Source organism: Mastigoproctus giganteus, chromosome 14 (assembly GCF_048544385.1).
Source record: "Mastigoproctus giganteus isolate SK-2022 chromosome 14, ASM4854438v1, whole genome shotgun sequence".
Taxonomy (NCBI): Eukaryota; Metazoa; Arthropoda; class Arachnida; order Uropygi; family Thelyphonidae; genus Mastigoproctus; species Mastigoproctus giganteus.
The window spans coordinates 89,119,843-89,133,286 of NC_143588.1; positions in this window are offsets into that span (position 1 = coordinate 89,119,843).

Consider the following 13,444-nt stretch of genomic DNA (forward strand, 5'->3'; position numbering starts at 1 on the left):
GCGCGACTTCTCCATATGTGGGATAGGTTTTACCAGGTACCACTGAGTTGTAGAATGTAATCCCTTTAGCTCTCTTAATTTGTGCAGCAGCACTAATTGCCTGAAGGCCAGAAATGCGAACAGGGCGTACCAAGTTAATTTTCTCCTAATCCGTTCGCTATATGAAAATTTTCTTCACTCAATGTAAACTATTTTAAATGTAACTTCCAAGGGGAATTCAAAATAATTAAACAAAGCTCTGACTGAGTAATTTACAATTATAAAAATGGTTATACAGTTTTATATAGAAAATATCTTAATAATAGGCAGTGAAAAATGCAAATTTAGTTAAATAATTTTAAACTTATTTGAATATTAGGTAAACATGTGAAAAAAATTTATGGAATATTACAAATTTTGAAGTGCATTGCATCCAAATGTCACACGTCACTGTTAATAAAGGTGCCAGTATGTTTTTTTTTTTTTTTTTTTTTTATGCTATACCCTTGCATACCGTCCCAAAAAAAGCACTGGTTTTATCAGACAAAGAGCAGTTTATTAACTTATTTCAAAATGAAATGAAATGAGTTAATAAACTATGAGGCAAAATGAATGATCTGAAGATTTACCGCAAGAAGACATGCAATAAATGATTCAACAACGTTTTCCAACAAATTATCATTGATTTGTTGCAAAACGTGTACATTCAGTTACATGTACATGAATGTACATGTATATATTTTAAGTGAAAATAAAATTCTTAAGCTATATATGCATAATATATATGCATAATTTCATTTCAAAATGAAATGAAATGAGTTAATAAACTATGAGGCAAAATGAATGATCTGAAGATTTACCGCAAGAAGACATGCAATAAATGATTCAACAACGTTTTCCAACAAATTATCATTGATTTGTTGCAAAACGTGTACATTCAGTTACATGTACATGAATGTACATGTATATATTTTAAGTGAAAATAAAATTCTTAAGCTATATATGCATAATTTATTATGTATTTATCTCTTAAGAATCTATATATCTTCCCTGCTTCAACTAAAATTTTTGTTTAACAACTAGTAAGTCCTAGCTCGTGTCAGATATACATAAAAGGTGTTCCATAACATGCAATCCATATTTTCATGATCGATTCAGGACCTGAAAAAATAGCAAAAAAAGTTTATACACCAATGAGCCAAAACATTATGATCACCTACCTAATATGATGTTGGTCGTCCACGTGCAGCCAAAACATCTTGTACCCGGCGAGGCATGGATGTTACAATATTTCTAAATGTGCATTGTGGTATCTGGTACCAACACATAACCAGAAGATCCTTTAACTCCTGTAAGGTCCGTGGTTGAGACACAGCAGATCGGAGTTGCTGTTCCAAAACAAACCACAGATGCTCGATAGGATTGATGTCTGAAGAATTTGGAGGCCAGGGCAATACTTGGAAGTCTTCCTCATGTTTTGCAAACCAGTCTCGAACAATCTGGGCGGTGTGGCATGGTGCATTATTCTGCTGAAAGACTGCACCGTCAGAGGGGAAGATCGTTGCCATGAAAGGATGTACCTGGTCAGCAATGATGTTTAGGTATGTGGTAGACGTCAGAGTGCCCGGCACATGGATGACTGGACCCAGGGTATCCCAGCGGAACATTGCCCAAAGCATGACACTGCTGCCACCGGCTTGTTTTCGTCCCACAGTGCATCCAGGCACCATCACTTCCCCAGGTAAATGAAGCACACATACCTGGCCGTCCACATGGTGCAACATGAAACGTGATTCATCGGACCAGACAACCTTCCAATCACTCAAGGTCCAGTTTCGATGCTTGTGTGCCCATTGTAGGCAAGACGCTGTTGCTGTTGAACCGCGATTAGCATAGGCACTCGGAGTGGCCTGCGGCTACACAGCCCCATTTTCACAGGGTTCGATGTACTGTGTTGTGACACATTACTTCCATCACCAGCATTCCAATTACCAGTAAGTTGTGCCACAGTCACCCTTCTGTTGCCACATATCATCCAGGAGAGCCTTTCTCACCTCGAGCATCGATGAGCAGTGGTCATCCAACACCCTGCCGGCAGTTCGTGGGTTTCCCTTCTCGGACCAATTTCAGTAGGTACTAACCACTGCTGACCGTGAGCATCCCACCAGCCGTGCCGTTTCAGACCCAGTTATCTGGCCATTACAATTTGGCCTTTGTCAAACTAGCTTAAGTCCGCTGCCTTTCCCATCTGAAGAGCAAGAGTAACACTGATTAACGGAGCTCAGTATCAGGTGTTTTTTATGTCGTGTCTCGACCCACGCACGCGCTATAGTTCACCAGCAGTTGCTTTGATTTGCATAACAACTTGCTGGTCGTAATGTTTTGGCTTATCGGTGTATAAACATATGTCCAGTTCTCAATGGCAGTCATTTTAAAAAAAATAGCTGTGGTGTCTTGAAAATGGTAAAAAACAATAAACAGACACATACCTTAATTGTTTATCCATACTAGGTATATGTTGCCAGCAGGTGGTTGATTGCTGGAACAAACTTCCATCTGTTGTTGTAGAAGTTGATAGCTTAAATAGATTCAAGGCAGAACTAGACAAACATTTGGTGAAGTGGATGGGTGAAATGAGGTTTTTTTTTTTTTTTTCTTTTTGGCTGATGCTATTTAAGCTTGCTTTCTTGCATAATATGCCTTTACTAATGCTAGTATAGTACACAAGTAGATGAGGTGCTCTCATCAAAAAAAATCATATTAGGTGTCCCTAATATGATTTTTTTTTGTACCTCGGCAATAATGACTCGGTCATCTTCCGAGATGACCGAGTCATTTCACTCAGAACAGATTGTACAAGGGTGATTTAATCCTCTGTTTCTCAATCCCTAAATGAAAAAATATGCTCGTGTGGCATCTGAGGTATATTTTTTTTTGTTTTTATTATTAAAATTGATTATTTGATACTTGAGGTTGTCACAGACATTCTCTCAGGTATGACAAGCTGGGGTAGCTACCTGGAAGTCTAAAATGCTGATGGAACTGATATTCGGGTGGCACTTCAGCCGAGTGGTCCGTCCAAATTTTGCCAAAGTCCGGTCATTCTATGACAACCTAATCCTCTGCTTGCAGCATCACGATGCTGGGACTGTTAGTAACCCTGGGTATAACTTCCGTGTGGAAATCCTCAAATCTGGCACTAGTATACTGGAGGTGACCATCCAAGTGCAAACCTGTGCAGGGGTTGAGGTGTGGCTGTATGCCTTTTCTGTAGATACTTCCAAGGACACTGTTCTTTTGAATTGGCTTCTGTAATCACTGCTCTCTCTTCCAAACCAGTTTACACATGTGGCACAACCAATCAGCATCCTTTTAAAGTCCAGTGTAAACAAGGTTCTTCTTTCAACTCCTCAACCTTCAACCGATGACGGTACTACATACTAGGTTCTGATGCCCTCTGTGCTTGGGATTTTCATAAAAAGAACATTAAATTTCATCTTTTTTACTAAATTGAAAATGGTGTCCTATTACACTGAACAACAAATTTTGGGTCATATCTTGTTATGGGCATGAAAGTAAGTTTACTATATAGATTTTGGGAAACTAAACACTAAATAGTTTTTAAAATGGCAGATTGGCTCTTGTTTTTGAAAAAGGTTTTTTTATATTTATACAAGGTATTTTTTATTTATATAGCAGTAAGATGTAGCTACGAACATACCTGTATTAAACATGGGACCTTTTCGCCTTTTGGTTGTTATTCAGCTTTGGGAGCATCCCTTATCACCATCCAACAATAATCTGCTAAAATAGTGGCACTCCATTGGCTTTTATATCTCTGTTCCATCGCTGCCATGTCTTGATGGAAGCACTCACCATGTTCATTGCTGATGGCATCACAATTTGGCGGGAAGAAATTCAGATGTGAGTGCAAGAAATGCTTCTTCAATGACACGTTGTACCCCAGTTTTTTGTAAGAAGTAATGAGAACTTCCACAAGCTGCCTGTAGTTGCTGGCTTTAACATTTCCTAGAAAACCAGTTGAAACATTTCAAAAGGCTTTCCTCACTGATTTATCGCTATCACTAATGACACATTTGAACTGTTCGTCTTTGAAAAGTTGCCTTATTTGTGGACCAATGAAAATACCTGCCTTAATCTTCTCTGTACTAAGTCTTGGGAATTTCTTCTTGCAAATATGTGACTGCAAGACTGTTCACCTTTAAAGCCTTCATGAAATTTTTAATGAGCCCCAGTTTGATGTGGAGTGGTGGTGGTTGTTGTTTAAGGGTTTTAAGACACAAGGGCATCAAAGGCCAAGATGTGTCTTTCCAGGTTTTTTTTAATGTAAATCAAGTTTTTTTTCAGATTTGTTTGTCAAATTGGATTTGCCAAATAAAATTAAACAGTTCATCAAGATTTGCAGAGTTGTCTAATATCTGTTGAAGGGTAAGTGGATTCTGATTATTGCATAAACTCTGGAAGCAAAGGAATCTGGAATTCTGAAGCGTGGGCATACCAAAAGTATGTGTTTTACTCTAAGCTGAACTTGAGATTGAAAACAGAGAGGGGGATTTTCATTAGCCAATAGATGATAATGCGTGAGGTTAGTATGGCCAATTCGTAGTCTGGCAAGCATGACTACTTCTCTGTGACTTTTTCTGATGCTTGATTTCCATATTTGAGGATTCGGTTTTATTTCCTGCAGTTTATTATTGGTTTGACTTCTCCATATCTGGGCCCATTCGTCCTCACTAGTTCTAATAATAATTGGTCTGAAATCAGTGTATGGTACTATCATTGTTTTGTTGGGCCTTTTTCTGTAGCTGACTTTGCTGCATTATAGTAGTAGTAATAGAGGCATGTGATGCAAGAAAGCAAGTGTATGTAGCATCAGCCCAAAAAAAAATAAAGAAATAAAAATTTCACACAAGCATTCCCTCTCAAAGTTTGTCCAGTTCCTCCTTGAATTTATTGAAGCTATCAACTTCTACAATGACAGATGGAAGTTTTTTCCTGCAATTAACCACCCACTGACTAAAGACAAATTTCCGTACATCTATTCTACAACTGTCTCTCCTCAATTTGAATTTATGACTCCTCAGGTTTGTAATCCGAGCAAGAGGAAGAATCCCATCAGCATTGAGCCTGCTCAACCCATTCGAGGCCTTATACACCTCAATCAGATAACCTCACAGGTGCCTAGTCTCCAGATGCTGCAATTTGCAGAACTTAAGCCTTTCTTGATAAGAGGACCCTTCATTCCTCTCACCAATCTTGTTTCCCTTCTCTGTACATGCTAAAGCAACTTTGCATCCTTCCTAAAATGAGGCCTCCAGACTTGTACACAGTCTCAAAGGGTGGCCTGACCAATGCCTTATACAAAGAGATAATTACCTCCTTTTCCCTTCTAGCAAAATTCCTGTATATCATTGACAATACCCCATGACCTGCTCTGGCAGCCTGTCTGCATTGCTCAGAAAACTTCATATCTGACTGCACAATCATTTTTATTTTCTACCACCTTAAGTGTAGTACTACATGGTTGGTAGGTTCCTCTGGGGTTATTTCTACCCATATGCAGTACTTTGCATTTGTCAATGTTAAATTCAGTTGCGACTTCTCAGCCCATCTACCCAAATTTTCTAGATCCTGTTGCAGTAGCACTATTTATTATCTGCTTTTTCATTGCCTTCTGTTCCAGAGTGTCCTGGAATCCAGCAAAGAGTTATTTCAGGGTGTGTTTTTTTTTTTTTTTGACTGAGTTTGATTAGAAAGCCAATTTCTTGTAGGATGGGATGACAAGAATGATATTTACCCTGTATGACTGAGATAGTACTGAGCAAATCAGAATATATTAGGACAGAAAGTGATGATTGCTGACATATTTCACTTAATGCAAGCTGGATGGCATATAATTCTGTAGAAAGTACCCAGTGGCAGAGACTTTGAAACTACATGCAAAGGGAATACAGCTGCAGCACCTACATGTGAATCATTTAGAGCCATCTGTATAGATTGTGTTTTCCAGTGTGTTCCAAAGTATATGGTTGGCATGTAGCTGTTGGATGTTAAATGATGGAATGGTGTTTTTTGACCACTGAGTGAAGTATAGATCGATGTCTGTATCATCTCTATCCCATGGAGGTAAACATATTTGTTCTTTCTTCAATTTTATCGAGATCAATTTTCCACTTCTGTGTTATTTCCTGGCTTTATTAGCTTTGATTTCATAGAGTGTGGTTCAAAGACAATGGAGTGGTGAAAGCAAAATTTTATTTGGATATACCAACAGTTCAAATGCTGTGTTCTTCATCCCAGGTGTTAATGATTTTCGTCGAGGCCAACTCCTCTTCTCGTAGTGCATATCTATGGCAAAACTATCCCACCAGCAGAGAAAGCAACAATACTTAGTGTAACTCTTTTGTAGTCCTAATAAAATGACGATTACCTTTAAGTCACCACATATCTGCCATTCATACTTCTGATAGTGTACACCTAAGACGATTTTTTCCGTGTTTGCGTATGTTTCTTCTTTGAGGGTGGCATATACAAGAGGTATTGAAGGCAACATATTTCCATTGTGTAATAACAGCCATAAGGCTAACCTTAGAAGTGTCTATAAATAGTCAACATTGTTCAGGAACATGCTTCATGTTCATTGCTGTCATTAGACCGTCACATCAACATCCTTCCAAATGGTGAGTTCACCTTCTGTTTGATAGAATTTATCATGTCTTTATTTCAAGTACGAAATGTTTTCACTTTCACAGAATGATCTAAAAGATTCCACTGTTCTAGCCTCAAGGCCAAAAGTTCTGCCTTTTCTTTGGCAGTTTGAGATCACTGATGAGGTCATTAAGCTCTCTTTCTATGATCTCATGTGGTTTGGAAGGTAAAGGTTTGGACAAAATGGCAGATCGCTTGACATAGATGGCTGCTGTACTTCTTTGTGTATATCAAGTTTATGTTCATTAGTATCTTCATATTCATGAGAGTGCACAGAAAATGGTCAGGTGGTTCAGGAATAGGTAGTACTTCACCATAAGGCACAAGACAAATTGTAGATGGTATATTTGGGTATATCACTGTCCGCTTTTTCTTCATTGTCAACCCTTTTCTAATAGGAGGCACCATACAGAAGTAACAGTCTGTGACATGATTTGTTGGCCCCCTCCATATCATTGGCACTGCAAAAGGCATAAAATGACCCTTTCAATTCATCCACATGCTGAGTTTTGATGAACAGGAAGTGCACCATATGTGTGGAATCCAGTTCTTGTCCTGGTCACTTACTTTACACCCAAAGTACAAGAAGTAGGCCTTTTCTATGGCTCGAATTAAGGGACACTTTCTTGAAGCTAACGTGGCTTCTCCACACACGTAACAGAAGTCATCCAGACTATTCACACAATTATGGGGCATATTAATCTTACACAACAAATACTGTGCAAAAAAGGAATCACAGAGAACAACCGTTAACCATTTTTCTGAGAGCCATAGTTGATAATGTAGAGTAACTTGCTAATATGAGACCCCAAAGGTAATTTTAAAACAAGATCTAATCAACAAATTTTAATGTTATTTTCGTGTTCAGCAGCATAAAATTAGTCCAGATTGGGTAATTTCTTTTTTGTAATATTTTACCTGTCCAGTATTATTTATGATTTGCTGAACTCATTACAAAATATCGAACAAAAATAACGAACACATTTTAATTATTAGAATTTTGAAGATCATTCAACCTCCAAATTATTATTATTATTATTATTGGCTACATGGCGCAAGGAAGCCTGAGGCTTATGCTGCACCAGCCAAAAAAAAAATTCTCGAGTTACCCTGAGAGAGAGAGAGTCAAAAGTCGAAGGGAATCACTAAGAAAGAGAAGAATGATGATATCCAGCTCAGGACCCTGGGTGTGCCAAGCCCATACTCCAGATGTGAGCCCCTGGGTGAGTTGAAACACGTGCCCATTCCACATGAATGCCTTTTGTTTTAGTTGCCTGTTTCCATTTAGTTTCTGCAAAGCCCATAAAAACTAAATTACAAGATTAGACAGATATCACAGAAATGGATATTATCGCTTGTCTGCTGCCTGTCAAATGCAACACATTTTAAACACATTTTAATATACCATTTAACTAAACTTTAATGGTATATTAAAATAAAAACATAAAATAATGTTTAACCAGGGGGTCTCACTCCCTGTTCATTTTGTTTACCAATTCCCATGCACACTTTTCTACGTAAAATGTAGAGGTATGGCAGAGTAAATCAAATCTTTTCTATGTAAAAGACACCTGTCGAAATGCACTGATCAATATTTACGTATCTCTCTTCTCCCATTGGTTATCCCACCACATGGCATTCTCAAGTTGAATATAGAAAATGAAATTAGACTAAATATTCCTGTGTAATTGGCAAAACCTTCATTTACATAGGTCACTTAGGAAAAGGCCTTTTCGTTTGGGTTCCATAATCATTATTATTAGCAACATGGTGTAAGGAAGCCTGAGGCTTATGCTGCACCAACCAAAAAAAATTTGAGTACCCTGAGAGGGAGAGAGAGAGAAGTAGGAGGAAGTCACCAAAAAGAGAACAATGATGATATCCATCTCAGGACCCTGGAGGTGCCAAGCCCATATTCATCAGATGTGAGCCCCTGCATCCAAAAGAGCAAGATTAAAATATTTACAAACTATACTAATATTTACAGAATACTAAACTGTTTACAAATATACAAACTATATTGGGTCTATTCATTAGCTGACATTGCAATGGAACATCAAATTAACATTAGCATAAGTAGAGGCATATGATGCAAAAAAGCAAGCTTCCGCAGCATCAGCCAAAAAAAAAAAAAAAAAAACGCTCCCACTTCACCCCTCTGTTCGTTCCAAATACCTGTCCAGCTGAGCCTTAATTTATTTAGGCTATCAACTTCCACAATAAGGGATGGAAGTCTGTTCCATCAACCAACTACCCGCTGGCTAAAGGCAAATTTCCACACATCTATTCTACATCTGTCTTTCCTCAATTTGAATTTATGCTCTCTCAGGTGATTATTCTGAGCAAGAGGAAGAATCCCATCGGCATTGAGCATGCTCAAACCATTCAAGGCTTTATACACCTCTATCAGATCACCTCGCCAGTGCCTAGTCTCCAAATACTGTAATTTGCAAAACTTAAACCTTTCTTCGTAAGAGCAACCCTTTGTTCCATTCACTAATCATGTTGCCCTTCTCTGTACCCGTTCCAGCAGTTCTACATCCTTCTTGAAATGAGACCTCCAGTTAGTTAGTTAGTTAGTTATTTTTGGTTTTTAGGAGTATTAGCAACTAAGGCCATATTGCTCCGGGATATGCGGTGGTCATTCTCTGACCTTTCCACATCCTCCGTATTTGGTGGTGACGGGCTCGAACCCCGGTCTAATCAAGAAGCATGTGCTATGCACTGCTGCTCCTTCCCACCTGGCTACGGAGGCGCTGAGACCTCCAGACCTGTATACAGTACTCAAGGTGTGTCCTGACGATTGCCTTTTACAAGGGAATAATCACCTTATCCCTGCTAGAAACTGGTATTCAGTTTTGTTAATATTACTGTAGAATCTGTTTGAGTGTTATAAATATGTGAATGCGAATGTTGACTGAATTCTGTGGCTGAATAATTAGTTATTTACAGTTTTATTGGATTCAAATTTGGCGGTAATACTACTAAAGCCGTATGCATTAGGGTACCTACAAACGCTCCTGCTTGTTTGCACAGGCCAAGTTTGTGCAGTCAATCTGGAGCGTGTATATAGTGCAGGCCACCTGAATGGCTGCCTTGCCCGGTCTGTGCAGGTAAATTTGAGCGACGGATATCTGCCCTACACAGACCTACAGGTCTGTGCAGGGCAGATATATCCTATTTAATGCATCTTAAATTCTTCACTACCCTTAAGCTGTATGAAGAAATTCTTCTTCGCTAGATAATATTACTCTATTTGAATCGTTACAATATATTTTTAAAAACAATTTTACAGATACTTTTCCAAGTGTAGCAGTCGCACTAAGAATTTTTCTAACTTTACCAGTTTCAACTGCCTCAGATTAACGGAGTTTTTTAAAATTAATCAAAAATTAATTACGATCGACAATGTGTCAACAAGAACTTTCTAATTTGGCAATAATTTTAATAGAAAATAACCTTTTGGAAAAAAAAAAACATAAATGTAATAATTAATAAATTCGCATTTCTTAAAGCAAGGAAACATAAATTTGTATAATTTTTTAACATTATGATTTTCCTTTTATTTTGTTATTGTGTGTGTTAGATTAACAAAATAAAAGGAAATTCGTCCACGATAGAGTGACCCATGCGTAGGGCACCCATTAAAAAAGGTAAAGTCAACCCACTGCAGGATGGAAGCCTCCTCAACAATTCATGCTGAGGGAAATGGACCATAATCTGCCACGCTGGTCCAGTGCGGGTTGGCAGATTGACTGTATTCAGCAGTCAGGGGTTTGAACCCCGGTCTACTCAAAGAGCGTGTGCTGCTGCACTCCCGCTCCTGACCACTTGGCTACAGAGGCCCTGGGCACCCATTATCATCCCTCTTTTATTATCGGTTAATTCACTTATCCATACTGACATCGAATTACCGTCTACGTGAATGCAGTGTACCTATATACCTGTCAAGACAGGGCCGTGCTGAACCATTTTAGTACCTGAGGCAAGAATGAAAAATATTAATACTGTTAATGATGGCGACATTGGCAATTATTTAATCTTTCTTTTGGCACCCCTTTAAGCTATTTAACCTGAGTCATTATTATTAATAATATCCATATGATGCAAGGAAGCCTGAGGTTTATGCTGCACCAGGAAAAAAAAAGTTCCTGAGAGAGAGAGAGAGAGAGAGAGAGACTCAGTCAAAAGTAGAAGGGAATCACCAAGAAAGAGAAGAATGATGATATCCAGCTCAGGACCCTGGGTGTGCCAAGCCCATACTCACCAGATGTGAGCCCCCGGGGTTAAGTTGTTCACCTTACTCTCGGCACGGCTCTGTGCCAAGTGATGGGTTCGCACACTAGCGAGAGGGGTGACAGTGTCGTGTTGCCGAGGTACCCCGATGAATTCTGCCTTTTTTTTTCAGTGTACGTATTTTGGCTAATTTAATATGGTTAATATAATTCGTTTAAATACTCCTTAATTGGTCTTTGAAGTTGTCACAGACATTCTCTCAGATATGCCAGACAAGCTGTACTTGCTAAGGGAAATGGACCCTGGGTCCATTGAATGGTTTAAGCATGCTCAATGCTGATGGGATTCTTCCTCTAGCTCAGAAAAATCACCTGAGAGGGCATAAATTCAAATTGAGGAAAGACAGATGTAGGATAGACGTGCGGAAATTTGCCTTCAGCCAGGGGGTGGTTGGTTGGTGGAAGTTGATAGCCTAAATAAGTTTAAGGCTCAGCTGGACAGGTATTTTGAACGAACAGAGGGGTGAAGTGGAAGTGGGTTTTTTTTTTTTTTTTTTGGCTGATGCTGCATAAGCTTGCTTTCTTGCATCAAATGCCTCTACTAATGCTAATGCTACCTAGGAGTCTAAAACGCTGATGAAACTGATATTCGGGTGACACTCAAGTCATGCGGACCCAATTTCGGCGAAGTCCGGACGGTCTGTGACAGCCAAATCCTCTGCCTGCACCTTCACGTTGGTGGGACTGTTAGTAATCCTGGGTATAACCTCCATGCACAAGTACATGGTGGGTGACCACACAGGTGTGAACCAACATAAGCAGGGGTCGAGGTGTTGGTGCCCACACCACATGGAGGAATGCCGCCCCTCTATGTTACCAGGCAGTACTAGGTGGTAGATGATTCTCATCAACCGGTGAAATACCACCACTTTGCTTATTGGAGGCTTGAAGTGGTGGAACCCATGTTTAGTATCTAGAGCTAAGTTCCGGTCAACCCTTCCCTATCTCTTCCATCATGCAGAGTGATTGATGACTTTTGAGGTTATGATGAACGTCGTGGCGAGATCCAATATTCCTTACATATCGAAGGTACAGCTCTAAAACGGTGTTCGCAGGCCGGCCGCTAGTTAGTACACCGGACTGAACCTATTGGTAACTCTCTAGGAGGCTTCCAGATCAGCTAGTGTATAATCTTGCTACCTCTACTCTGCCAGATAGTGACTGGAGGGAGTCCGAGTAGTGTGTTTGCGGGGAGCATTGTCGAGGCCACGTTATGTCAAGGATCTGGGTATATTCTTACTATGTGTACGCCGTATCCAAAAATTTCATTACTTCATACAGCATGTCCCACCCGCTTTTTCTTACTATTGAATACACCATGAATTGTCAAACTAATAAAGCATATCTGGGAATAGATCTAAACCTCCCAAGCACTTCCTAATTCATTTCACAAATATACGTGGTCTCAATTCTAATCTCAACGATGTCCATTTCCACTTGCAGTCTACCATACCCCATGTACTTTTTCTGACAGAATCTCAGTTATCAGTTGATTGAACTACTGCTCATCTCAAATGCCCAAATTATTCCCTGTATGATTCTTTTCGCCTCAAAGGTGGTACTTGTGCATATGTCCGTTCTGATATTCCCTATTCTCTGACTTGGCAATTTGGAATCTCCTCTCTTTGATCTTCCCGGCTTAAAATCTCTCTACCTCATTGTGTCAAATTCATCTGTTGTCTCTACCGTTCTCCCAACTCCAATAATCATTTGGAGCTCTTTGACTTCCTCTCTTTGCAACTAGACTTTCTCTAGTCCAACTTTCTTAACAGTGAGGAAATTTTCCTTGGTGATTTTAATATTCATAACTCCAGCTGGCTTCCGTTTTCTAGTTACACCGACCCAGTTGGCTGAGGCTTTTGCAATTACTAATGACCTAGCACAGATTGTTCATTTACCTACAAGAATACCAGACAATCCTAATCATATAGCCAATACGCTTGATCGTTTTCTCACAAACAACCCTTCTAAGTACACGGTCGAAGTTAGAGGTCCTTTTAGCACTTCAGATCACAACTTAGTTATTGTCTCTTCTCCAATGGAACCTTTATCTCATGGCTATTCCCAACCGCGTGTTGTTTGGCATTACAAGAATGCAAAATGGGATGACCTGCGAGACTTCTTTTCTTCTTTTCCTTGGTCGGATTACTGTTTCAAAACTTCTGATATCAACGTTTGCTCAGATCGTGTCAGTGAAATTATTCTTGCAGGAATGGAATCCTTTATCCCACACTCCACTTTAAAATCTCGTCCTTTATCTAAACCGTGGTTTTCCAATAAATGTGCTAAGGCTGTTCAAGAGAAGAATGTTGCATATCGTAATTGGCTTGTTTCTAATTCTTCAGTTTCATTTTCTGCCTACACCAAAGCTTGCAACAATTGTAAAACAGTTATTAATCAGTTCAAACTAGAGTTTGAACAGGCTAAGAGTAGAAAACTTG